Below are 11,196 nucleotides of genomic sequence, written 5' to 3'. Positions count from 1 at the left end.
CTCAATTTTTATCAGTTACTCCTCCAGTTATTGATTCAAAGTGCACTCAAAACTGAGCCGTTCATACCTCATTCTACTCATGGTGTCACCCTTCAGGTCAAAGTGCAGTTCATTGAGCAAGCACTTGACCAAGCTAACATATTGAAGTATCTCCTTGTGGATGTTTTGCCTCTGAACTATACTAGCCAAATCTTCCTAGGTTTCAGAAGATGGATAAGGACTGGCTTGCCTCTTCTAAGAGGGGTAAAAGTAAGCACTTGGCCACATGGGGACAAAACATTTGCTATTGATTCATAAGGTGGACCTAAGATGTTAGGATCTCATAAAACAAATCTACCTTAAAATGCAAGGACCTGGTGCTATGAAGCAGCCATCCAAGTTACTTAGCAACAGTTGACAGGGAGTGGTTTCCTCACTGATGCCAACTGTCCCCAATATGCCCTGTAAAGAGCCACCTTCTGACTTCCTTGAGTAAAGGCCTTTTCCTCCTGCCTTGTCCTGCTGAGGATTCTGCAAAGCACAGCTGGACATGAGCTTGTGTGTGCACACTTTGTCACCCTTAGCAGCGACTCGCCTGCACTCTCAAAACATAGACGGTTCCCTAATGGGCTACAAAATGTACTATTTGGGAAGTTCATTTTGAAATGTTATTAAACTAATAGGTTTACTTGGCAATGTGCCTCTTTTGCATAGATACACCCAGGAGTGAGACATTTCTGGTTGATTGGATGGCTTTCCAGACTGGTACTTTTCATAGTTTTAGTTTTTTTTTCCTCCAAAAGCATGGCGTCAGAATGTTTTAACGGGCAGAGTGGAGAATGTGCTTGTATGCCCTGGGAGACTGGGCAGTGAACTCCTGGCCCAGTCTTTGGGGTGAGAGTTGGAAGAGAAAGAAAGATAATGTTCACTTAAAAGGCTAAGAATTGTGCCGAGCACAGGGCTCTTACATGCACCAGCATATGTCTTCCTGGCCTGGACTTGCAGCCTCAGAACCAAGCAAGCACTTGACCCACACGCGGGACACCAGTGGGGATGGGAGCGGCTTTTCGGGTGCTGGAACCGGAGGATCCTCCATCGCAATGGTGCAGGGTAAGTGAGAAAAGACAGGCTCCTGAACTTACCTTCACATTTCAGTGCTTCGTGCATACTTTTATGAGAACTAGCTCCAAGCCACTTTCCGGCTCACATGTCTGCACTGTTTGCCGCTGTGAGGTTAACTCTTTTCAGAGACTGCACAAATTTAATACCAGCGAAAGAAACCAAGTTACCGGGTCCCCTTAAGGCACACGAAGAGCATTTCTCATATCTTTTCTCGTTCCTCCAATCGTGTGTGTGTGTGTGTGTGTGTGTGTGTGTGAGAGAGAGAGAGAGAGAGAGAGAGAGAGAGAGAGAGAGAGAGAGAGAGAGAGAGATTCCTCCTCTGCTTGCAAAAGCCTGAGCAGCTCCCCAAATTCGCTGCTATAAAGCCAAGAGCGGCCTGTTCGGGCACCCGCACCCCGGAGCCGCCGGCTGGGAGGCGGGAGCAGGGCGGGCCGGAGCGCTGGGACCGCCCGGGCGCCGGGCGCAGCCAACGAGCAGGCGGGGAGGGCGGGGAGGGCGGGCCAGCCCCGGCGGAGCGGCGCGGGCTGTCACAGGCACCCGGCGCGCGCTGCAGGTGGCAACTTGGAGGTGCCGGGGAAACCGCTACCGGAGGATCCGGGGTCTGGCGGCCCCTTTCAGCCTCCGGGAGCCCTTTTCCGCCGCCGAGCCCGAGACTGCACCCGGGAGAATCCGAAGAGAAAAGCCGCTGCGCAGGTACCTGTGAGCAGCCCTACCTCTCGCTGCCCTTGCGCGACTTTTTTTCTTCGAGGAAGGTAGTGCCCGGGGGCGGCGAAGACGCGCCAGCGAGGCTGGGGAGGAAGGCTCCGGCGACTCAGGTGAGCACCTTTCCTTTCCATGGCCCCTCCTCTCTTCGCAGCCCGGCGCAGGTCAGGACGCCGGCTCGCCGAGTGGGCAGGGACCGGGGCTCGGGCGCCTGCCCTTGGTTCGAGGTCGAGGAGGGAAAAGGCGAGGAAGGGGCGAGGCTGGCCCGCCGGGGACTGCCTACCGGGACCCCCCGGGAATCGCACCCTGGGAGGGCACCCTGAGGCGAGAGACGGGCCGCTGGAGCTTTAAGGTGGCCGGAGGGCTTGCACCTGCTTGAAGCGGGCGGGATCGCCCGGTGCGCGCGGTGCCCGAGCCGCTGCGGGAGCCGTGCGCGGCGCCTCTGAGAACCCCCTAGTGAGCGCGCCTAGCCGGCGAGCGCACGAATCTTCAGTCCCTGCGATCCCCAGGCGCCGGAGGACGTCATCCCTCTCCGCTTCGGCAACTCCTCCGCCCCTCTGGCCTCTACACCCCCGCCCTCCCTCGCCCCGCGCCGCTGCTCAGCCGATTTGGAGATTCCGTGCCTTGGCCGGCGCGCGCCTTGGTGGCTGCTTCACTCCCCTCCCTGCCTTCGGCGGCGCTGGAGCGCCCGGGGTCCGGCTCCCACCCGGCCGCCTAGTCGTGCACTGGAGGCAGCGGTGCCGCCTAGTTCTCTGGCTGAGAACGGAGGTGAGCGCGGGCTCGCTGTCTAGTGCTCCTCTAGCCAGCCTCGCCCCACTGCAGTTTGAACCCCTTGTCCAATGAGCGGAGTCTCCGAAGCCGAACGTTGCTCGCTCGGGGAAACTGGGAGGCCTCCTAGGATGTGGGAGCCTTGGGAAGAGGAGCGCCTCTCCCTCCGTCTGGGCGTTTCAGCTGCAATCTTAAAGTCAACAGTGGCTCCCTGACCTCCGCGTCCCGCTCGCGGCGTGGGGGGTGGGGAGTGCAGGTGGCCCTGGCAGCAGTGTGTGTGTGTGTGTGTGTGTGTGATCCTCCGCGAGGCAGAGGCTCGGCATCCCGCTCCCCCAGCCCAGCCGGGCCGAGCCGAAGGGCCCCCCCGCCTCTCACCGCGAGGGGCGCGCAGCTGCATCCCAGCAACTCAGCGCCTCTGGCTCATCTCCTCCCGCTGCAGCTCCAGGCCTCCACTAGGGGTATCCCGGGGTGAAAGTCATCTGGCCAGAGGGTGCGGGTGGGGATTCGGGGAGCCCCTGAGGCGAATGAGGCCGTGTTTCAAAATCCAAGACAGCGCCCCTCGCCGGGCATTTCACTTCCCGCAGCGGCAGTGAGGACCTCGGTGGAGGCTGCGGAGGCGGCTCTGCGCTCCGGGGAGAGCGTCCTGTCGCTCCCGAGTCGGAGTTGGGGCCGCCACGCACCGAACTGCCTTGCGCCTCTTACTCGGGCCGCGTAGCCAGGGGTCGGCGGGCCCGCGGGCCGGCGCGGGGCATGCTGCTCGGGAGGTGGGGTGGTTGGGGACCAGCTGAGGGAATTCGCCCCCGAGCCGTGGGGGCCGGAGGGCCCTGGGCCGGCGTGGGAGGGTGCGTCGGGGCTGCTGCGGGCTCGCCGGCACCGAGTTCACTGGAAGTTGGGGTCGGGGTCCGCACCGCGTGGTGACAGCTCTCCCCTCTGGCGGCTGCGGATTCGGAGCAGCGGCCACGCGGCGCGTCCCGCCGCCCCCTCAGCCCGCCGCAGCTTTCGCTTTTCCTTATTATGCAGAAATGACGCCTGTGCGCGAGGAAAGCCTGGGGTGCTGGGGACCAGATCCTCTGCGGAGCGAGGGGCGTGTCCAAAGGGCGAGCAAAGAACACGCATCTGCATCCGGGTGGTGCAGTGGAGATAGGGCGGCTGTGAGCGCCAACAATCCCGAGACAGAGTTCCGCTGACCCACTCCGGAGGTCTGTTCCTGGGTGCCGCTCTCCCTAGAGGACCAGGCCTTAGGGCCCCCACCACCCCACCCCAGGCTCGTGGACAACTCCTAATGCCCTCGAAGTGCATTGGATTAAGACTGGGCCAGGAGAGGGCTGGAAGCAGTGAAATGAATGAAAGTAGAAAGGACTGTAAATCCTGAATCTAATTCTGGTTTAAATCTAAATTCCATTTGATTAGAAACAGACGAGTCTGGTAGAGCGGGGTCTGGGTGGTGGCTCCTATATTGCATTTCTCCTAATGACAGTTCCCGAAGCTCCCTGTAAGGTTTGCCCTTCCCACGCTGGAATTGTGTGGCATATGGAGGAAGGGAGGAAGGGGAGGGGAGGTCCTTACTTACATGTGTACATTTAACTTACAGCAGGAAAGGAGTCAAGTTTAGGTTGGTTTTGAAATGATCTTTCAGGCCTTCTTCCCCTTTCCTTGTCTGCCATAGGCATTTCCCAGCTGGATCAATTCCCATTCAGACTCAAGTGTCACCAAAGGGTTAAAGATCGTCTCCTGCAACATTAGTTTCCAAAGAGGACTTTCAAGTAGGCTTCTTAGACTATGCAGTGACTTCAGGAAAGCATTCTCTGTGCTGAGAAGCAGAGATATAAACCTCTGATTATTACCTCTCAATCCCTTAGATATTTAAGTCATTGGAGATATCCTTACTGGACTGTAAGTTATGGAGGGCAGGGCCCTGCCTTTCTCATCCTCTTATCCCCAGGGTCTGGTATATAGTAGGTGTCCAACAAACATGTATAGGCTGGGGCTGATAATTAAAAACATTGGCCTGAAAAGGCATTTAATAATTTCTAGGGTCCATCATTATGTAAATCAGAATAGCAAATTAACTATAATGGTCATTTTGAGGAGTAATGTGCACTGCGTGATTACATATATTTTTAAACTATTTGGGATTGGTGAAATCACTTTAAATAATAATATACTTAAGCTATTGGAAGATTTAGAAATAACAGAATGACAGTTGCATGGTTGAAGTCCCTCTATAACAACCTCTGATTAAATACATCTAGAAACAGAGATGTCACTACTTTCACAAGTATTCTATGCATTTTATAGAAATCATTATTCAAATGTTAGGAAAAAAGGGGGGAACATGACATGTCCTCTGCCCACCCATTCTAGAAAGGAAACATGGTTTTGATGCTAATGTACAGAAATGTGAGAACCTTCAGGGATCTCAGCAAAGTGATCCCGCACTTTGAGTGGCAGCAGCAAGGGAGACTTCACTATGGATGGGTCCTGTGGTTTGGATTGCAAGGAGATGATTAACCAAAAGCTTAAGTCAGGGCTGTTGGCTGTGAATAGTTCACTAAAAAGATCCAGGGAGCCCGATGAGTCACAGTTCACTCTGGGGCACTTCCTCATCTGTAAGGAGAATAATAACTTTCACCTGCTACACGGTGAGGATTCTTTTGTGATTCAGTTATGAGGCACTGGGAAGGGAAGTGTGAGACCTAGCACATGGAACTTAGAATTTGCCAATTTAGAACCAGTTAACCAAGAATAGCAAGATACACAATTAATTAGAAAATAGGACTTTCAGTGGAGAGCTGCTAAAGAGGCTAGACATTTTAAAAGCTGTTGAACCATGCTCTTCACAGTAAAGAGGGAGAAATATAAATAGCTGGTAGAAAGTGTATGATTTGTCGTACTGCCAGGGAATCAATGAAACTGCAGTATAAGAATCAAAGTAGCCACCTAGCCACCGAATTGCCGAGAAGAAAATGCTTTATTTTGTTTTCATGCTTGTTGAGCACATGTGGCTTTTGTCTGGGAGCATTTGGTGTCATGATGAAATGACCTGTAAAAACTGCAGGTCTGATAGATAGATGTCCAGCATGTGTTCTGAAGTGCTGCGGGTCACACAGCCCAAAGCTAATACAAGGGATCAGATCCTGGTGGGACCCTGGACAGAATGCAAGGCATGGGAGCTAACGGTACACTGCCCTGGAATCCTCTATAATGAAAGAGTGAGCAGCTAGCTAGGTTAAGAGCAATGATGAGACATGGGATGACACTGAATGTAATTGGGGCCGATTAGAAGTCAAGTAGAATGAAGGGAGATTAGAACTGGAGAAAAGAGATGAGTGGGTAAATGAATGCATGGTAATACTTAACATCGACACTCTGAACTAAGAGGAAGGAGAGAGCTATCCTTTCTTAGAGAGATGGAAAAACAAGGACATAAATCAGAACTCAGCCATCTCACCGCTGACTCCAGCACGTTATGTAATGGCTCTGAGCCACAGGGTCCCCATCAGTAAAACGGGGATAAGAAGACTCCCTGAAGAGGAGTCAACAACTTGTGAAACACCTAGCTGCCCTGGCAACAAGCCTCTGGTTTTCTAGAATCAGGAGTGTAGGTTGCCTGGATGAATTATTATACCATCTTTATTGTCAGCCTCCATTAGAAATCTAGTCTCACATTTCCAACTGCCAAGTAGGTATTTTTACCCAGCTGTTCCAATCACCTCAGATTGAGTATGTCTACTAATGTCTTTCATCAATTTCCTGCTCTTTTCCCTTACCCAGTACAGCATGTCCCAAGTCCCCCGGTGGGAAACCTGGTCTCCACTTTGTATGCCATCTTCTCACATTGCTCTCCTGCAGTCACACACTGCAGAAATGTCAGCGCTCAAGTTGTGGTGACTCCCATTGTCACTTCCTTTCTATCTCATTGCTACCAGTCCTACCCCAGGCTCTGTCCCACCCTGCTCAGACCATGTAGTAATCATCCTAGCCCTCTCTCATCCCCACCCCCACTTCTGCACCCAGTTCAATCATTTTACAGAACAGCTTCAGTTATATCACTCCCTGGCTCTAAACCTCAAGTCTCTCCTATTTCCTAAAGGATAAGGTCTAAATCCTTTAGATTTGTATTCTAAACCCTACCCTCTATCTTCTCCATCAGGGTTGTCTCCCACTGGCTCCAACAGGAAACGCCCTGTACCTGTCAGCATTTCTGAGACATACCTTAGGTTTTATTTCTATGTTCTTTGCTCATCCATTTCTTCACCAGAATTGCCCCTCCTCATCCTATCTTCAGCTTGAAATCCTACCAGTTTCTCAAAGCCCTTAGGAAGCTTTTCTGGATAATCCTTAGAAGGTCTCTGTCCGTCCTCTTTCCTTCCACAGCTCTGCGTTTTGCTCTCACGGGCCACATACCTTGTCTTTATTCTTTATTCTATTGATTGAGAAGTTATTCATTTTTGTAGTCTCCACTAAGTGGTGCCCAGAGTGGGAGCTCAATAACTCTTCACTGAGTGAATGATTGCATAGGGCTGCCTGAGAAGGGTGATGACAGAGGAGAAAGATCTTACAACCCAAGTCAGGTCAATATGAGAGAGTTGCCAGCCCTTGATTGCATCTTTACAGGCAAAGTGGAAAAGAAGCAATTATCTGGAAACTTTTACAAACCACCTCTACCTCATTTTGGTCTAATTACATGAATAATTTAAGCTTTGGTAGCTGAAAGAATCTGTATAATTATTAACATTCTTCATTGTAGAAATGAGCTTATAATCATGTGAGCTGGACAGAGCTTTCAAAAGCAGACTAGCATGTGGAGAGCCAAGCTGATAGTGATTGAGCTGAGAGAAAAAAAGAGATATGCTGGGCAAGATGCCCGTTACATGCTATATGCATTCAGAAATATGTACGAGAATTAGTGGTTTGGAGCTGATACATTTGGTTGATCTAGGATCTCTTTTATGAAGCTTTTCATCTGATTCCTCTCAGAGCTCCAGGATTTACAAAATGCAATCACAATCACGCATGTGTTAATTAGCATGGATAGTTGTTCAAATGTTTCTGCTCTAGAAGAATGAAAAGACTAGGCCATTCCTCGTGTATACGTGATATGTTTGAGGACAGGTGGAGAAACAAATTGTTATAAAGAGCTTGCCAGCTTCATATTCCAGGAACAGAAATGCTTCCAAACAGTCATAACACATGAGAGGACAAACCCATCCTCATCAAATAGTTACAAACAGCCCTTTGCACACAAGGAACGAACAAGTCAGAAACAAAACAGAGCATGACCATGTACTAAAGTTTTGAAGAGTTAAGAACTAGATACTTTATTATAATGTTAGAATCATATACTCAAACCTTTTCTGGAATATGAGAAATTGCATGGATCTAAGTGATCAAGATCTGTCATATCCATGTTTTATAGATTTTGACACATGGTGTTTATAAAGTTTATGTAAATATGTCTCAAACTGGAAAGATGTTGGTCATCCACTATGTGAAAACATCTGGCCACACATGTGTGATTCCTATCAGGACCCTGTTCTAAACCCAGTTCATCTGACAGCTTACTTAGCCACTGTCAGCCACAACTTCTTCATGGACAAATAGAAACAATAGTATTTTCTACATCACCTAGAGGATGAAAAAAACACTAAATGACATCATAAAGTGATACACTCATGATATTTTCACTACTTGCCTGATAGTTTTAAAAAAATCAGCATTATGCCATACAAATCTCTCCTTTGTAACTCCTTCAATGTTAATGTGCAGCATGAAAGATTCACCAGAATTAATTCAAATACAATCAAATGTTTGATCAGAGACTCAGCTTCACCTTTAAATAGAAAATTTATTTTTTCCCCAACAGTCTCAACTCAAAATTCTGCAGAACTAAATCATCAAAGCAGGAGTCTGTGGAGGGCAAAGATTATTTGGACAAGCTAGAGAGGTCTGAGGATTTAAAACAGATTAAGATACACTTGCATTCCCCTGAAGTAGTTGTTTTTTGTTGTTTTGTTTTTAATGTTGGATGCCCTTTTTAGTTTGCATTGTGAATAAGAAAGTATCTATTCAAACTGAGAATATTTAAAAATATATACCCTGCAAGCCCTAAAAAGCAGAATAAACATGATGATAAAATATGAAATGAGCCAGGTAGCCTTGCTATTCTGTGCAGTACACACATGTTGGGAAGGGGACATTTAAAAGGTGCCGCCATTGCCTGTTTTTCCTCTGCTTTCTAGTGTTGTGCTTTCATGCCAATTCCTCAAACATATTTTCATCATGGTCTTAAGAATGACTTTCAATATGGCTCTTTCAATATTGTTTAAATGATGTCACTTTTGGAAAATGTTCTCTCTACCTTCACTACCTTCCCCACTCTTATGAACTAAGCTGCTGTCCCCCATCCAGACACACATACCACCTATATACATAATCGGTATTAGTCTGCATTCCCTTGGAAACACACCTTGAGAGAAGGATTGGACAAATAGGACATAAGCGACACACTCACCTAAGCTGCACCCCAGTACCAGTAGGTTCTAGTTGAATGTCTGGGGACAAATCACCCTGTTTCCTGAGTCTTAGTTTCTTTTTTTGAAAAACTGGTTTAGTAATACCTACCTAACAGAGTTGCGAGAACTAGAAATAATACTTATAAAACAACTGGCACATAGTGCTCAAACAAGTGTACCCATTTGTTTGACATGTGATGCATATTTTATTAACATTTAATTCAGTGTGAAATTCATATTTAGCAAGTCAACTTCTACTTTTTTGATCTTTATGTTTCAAGCTTTCTGTCCTGACTACATTTATTTTTAATCATCCTATATAATAAAAGACTAATATGCAAATTGTCCCCTCGACCAGGAGTTCAACCAGGCGTTCAACCGGGCGTTCAATCAGGTGGGGCTGGCCGGCCAACTGCCCCTGCCTAGCCTGATCAGTCCCAATCGGGGCGGGCCGGCTGGACCCCATCCGTGCACAAATTCGTGCACCAGGCCTCTATTTAAAAAATAAACTTTAATCCTGAGTATATTTAAATGTAAATTTCTCTTTGCCACTTTTCACAGTTTTTAAATAATATCCAAATCAAAATGCAATTAGAAAGATAGACCTGATAATCCTACTGCAAAATGTTTCTGCCTTTCAAAATGGAATAGAAATTATTATTTTGTTGGTCTGCCCCCTCTATATCTGCATCTTTCATGTTGGAAAAATAATGAGTATCATAGACATCTATTTCTGTCTGCACTAAAATAATCTGTGACAAATTCATTTAGATTGCTTGATCTTGCCGGCTCTACATTGATCACTTAATTACCAAGATAATTAGGTAAAACTGCTACACTACTTTTTTTTTTTCCAAATGGACAGATCTGTTCTGAGTTGTTTTTTTTAAAAGAGCACTTCAATTTATAGTGGTTACAAGGGTAACCCATGTTTCCCAGGCCAAAGAGCTTAGTACCTGTAATACAACTGTATTTCTTTGACTTTCAACACCACCTGCAGCAATGGTGATCCTAACCATACTCAGATTTCTCCTAACTGCCCTGAGGAATCCATGGGGCTCTTTCTCCTGCTTGCAAAACCAAATCCTCTCTGTGCTGCTGCAACCAACCATTTTTACGTGCTCTTATTCTGGCTACCATAGTAGACATTTAACATCAAGGATCCCAAAAGCACCAGTGGATGCCACTAAACCCACTCTGGTCCAAGCAAGTGTCACGGCTTCCATGGTTTCCTATAAAATGCCCGGCGCATAATAAATGCTTGAGCATTTTACCCAACTTATAAACTTACAAAATTTTGGAATTTATACAAAAGGGAACCATGAAAGCATTGCATGAAGCAGAGTAACACAGGAGGTTAGATGTGGAAAGATTTCTCTGGCTATGGGTGGAGAAAGTTTGATGGTGTAAAAGGATGGGCAGTTAGATGGGTAGGCAGGAAGCATTGGCATCTCGCACAGCATCCCACACTGACATTGGGCCAAAGGTCCCTTGGTTCTCTTCTCCCTTGACCTCGGTTCTTTCCCAGGAGACTCCTTACTTCTTCTCTTTATGGTTGATATTGGAAAAACAAAAGCTGAAAATATAGAGATCTTATTTTTAAGAGGTTAGATCACTTAGATACTTTCACAAATTTATGAATCCTGGGGAAGATTATCATGTTACAACATCATCTACATTTTACCTCTAAAGGATGAGCAATTTATGCTATTCTTAGCTATTTGATTCCTTTGAAAAATATATTGAAGTTCAAAATGAATTAGGTAATGCAACAATGAGTAAAGCCGCTGAAGTGTACATGTAACCCAGTTGGCAAACCTTTTCACTGAGTGTTTTGTTTTATGTCTCATACTTTTAATATAGGCTTACTTGTCAGCTTACTTCACGTAGCACTTCGTCTTCAATGTAGCTGTTTTCTCCCTATGATGCGGTTAGAAGATATCTAGGAGTGTTTCAGGAAAAAGAAGCAGAGAAGTGATTTTCCAGATTGTGTGTTCATCACCACTTAATTTCCCTGGATGACAGTTTATTCGTCTTTATGATAGAGTTACAGCTGCTTCAGCTTTCAAAGCTACAATCCTTAAGCATCATCATAAATGAAAAAAATTTT

At 47.2% G+C, this 11,196-nt stretch overlaps 1 protein-coding gene across 1 annotated transcript in view; it reads left to right on the top strand.

Moving 5' to 3' along the window:
• The first annotated feature begins 1,804 nt into the window (after positions 1–1,804).
• The window catches only part of EPB41L3 (erythrocyte membrane protein band 4.1 like 3), a 213,553-nt gene continuing 204,161 nt past the window's right edge, over positions 1,805–11,196 (top strand). Inside the window, exon 1 of the mRNA XM_070420613.1 lies at positions 1,805–1,916. The gene's annotated coding sequence lies outside the window, so the exon portion shown is untranslated. The remainder of the gene's footprint in view (positions 1,917–11,196) is intronic.

Source organism: Myotis yumanensis, unplaced genomic scaffold, assembly GCF_028538775.1.
Source record: "Myotis yumanensis isolate MYYU_CA2020_CCGP unplaced genomic scaffold, mMyoYum1.0.hap1 SCAF_7, whole genome shotgun sequence".
Taxonomy (NCBI): Eukaryota; Metazoa; Chordata; class Mammalia; order Chiroptera; family Vespertilionidae; genus Myotis; species Myotis yumanensis.
Note: the sequence above shows the minus strand (reverse complement) of the source record. Positions and strands in the feature narration are given on the sequence as shown.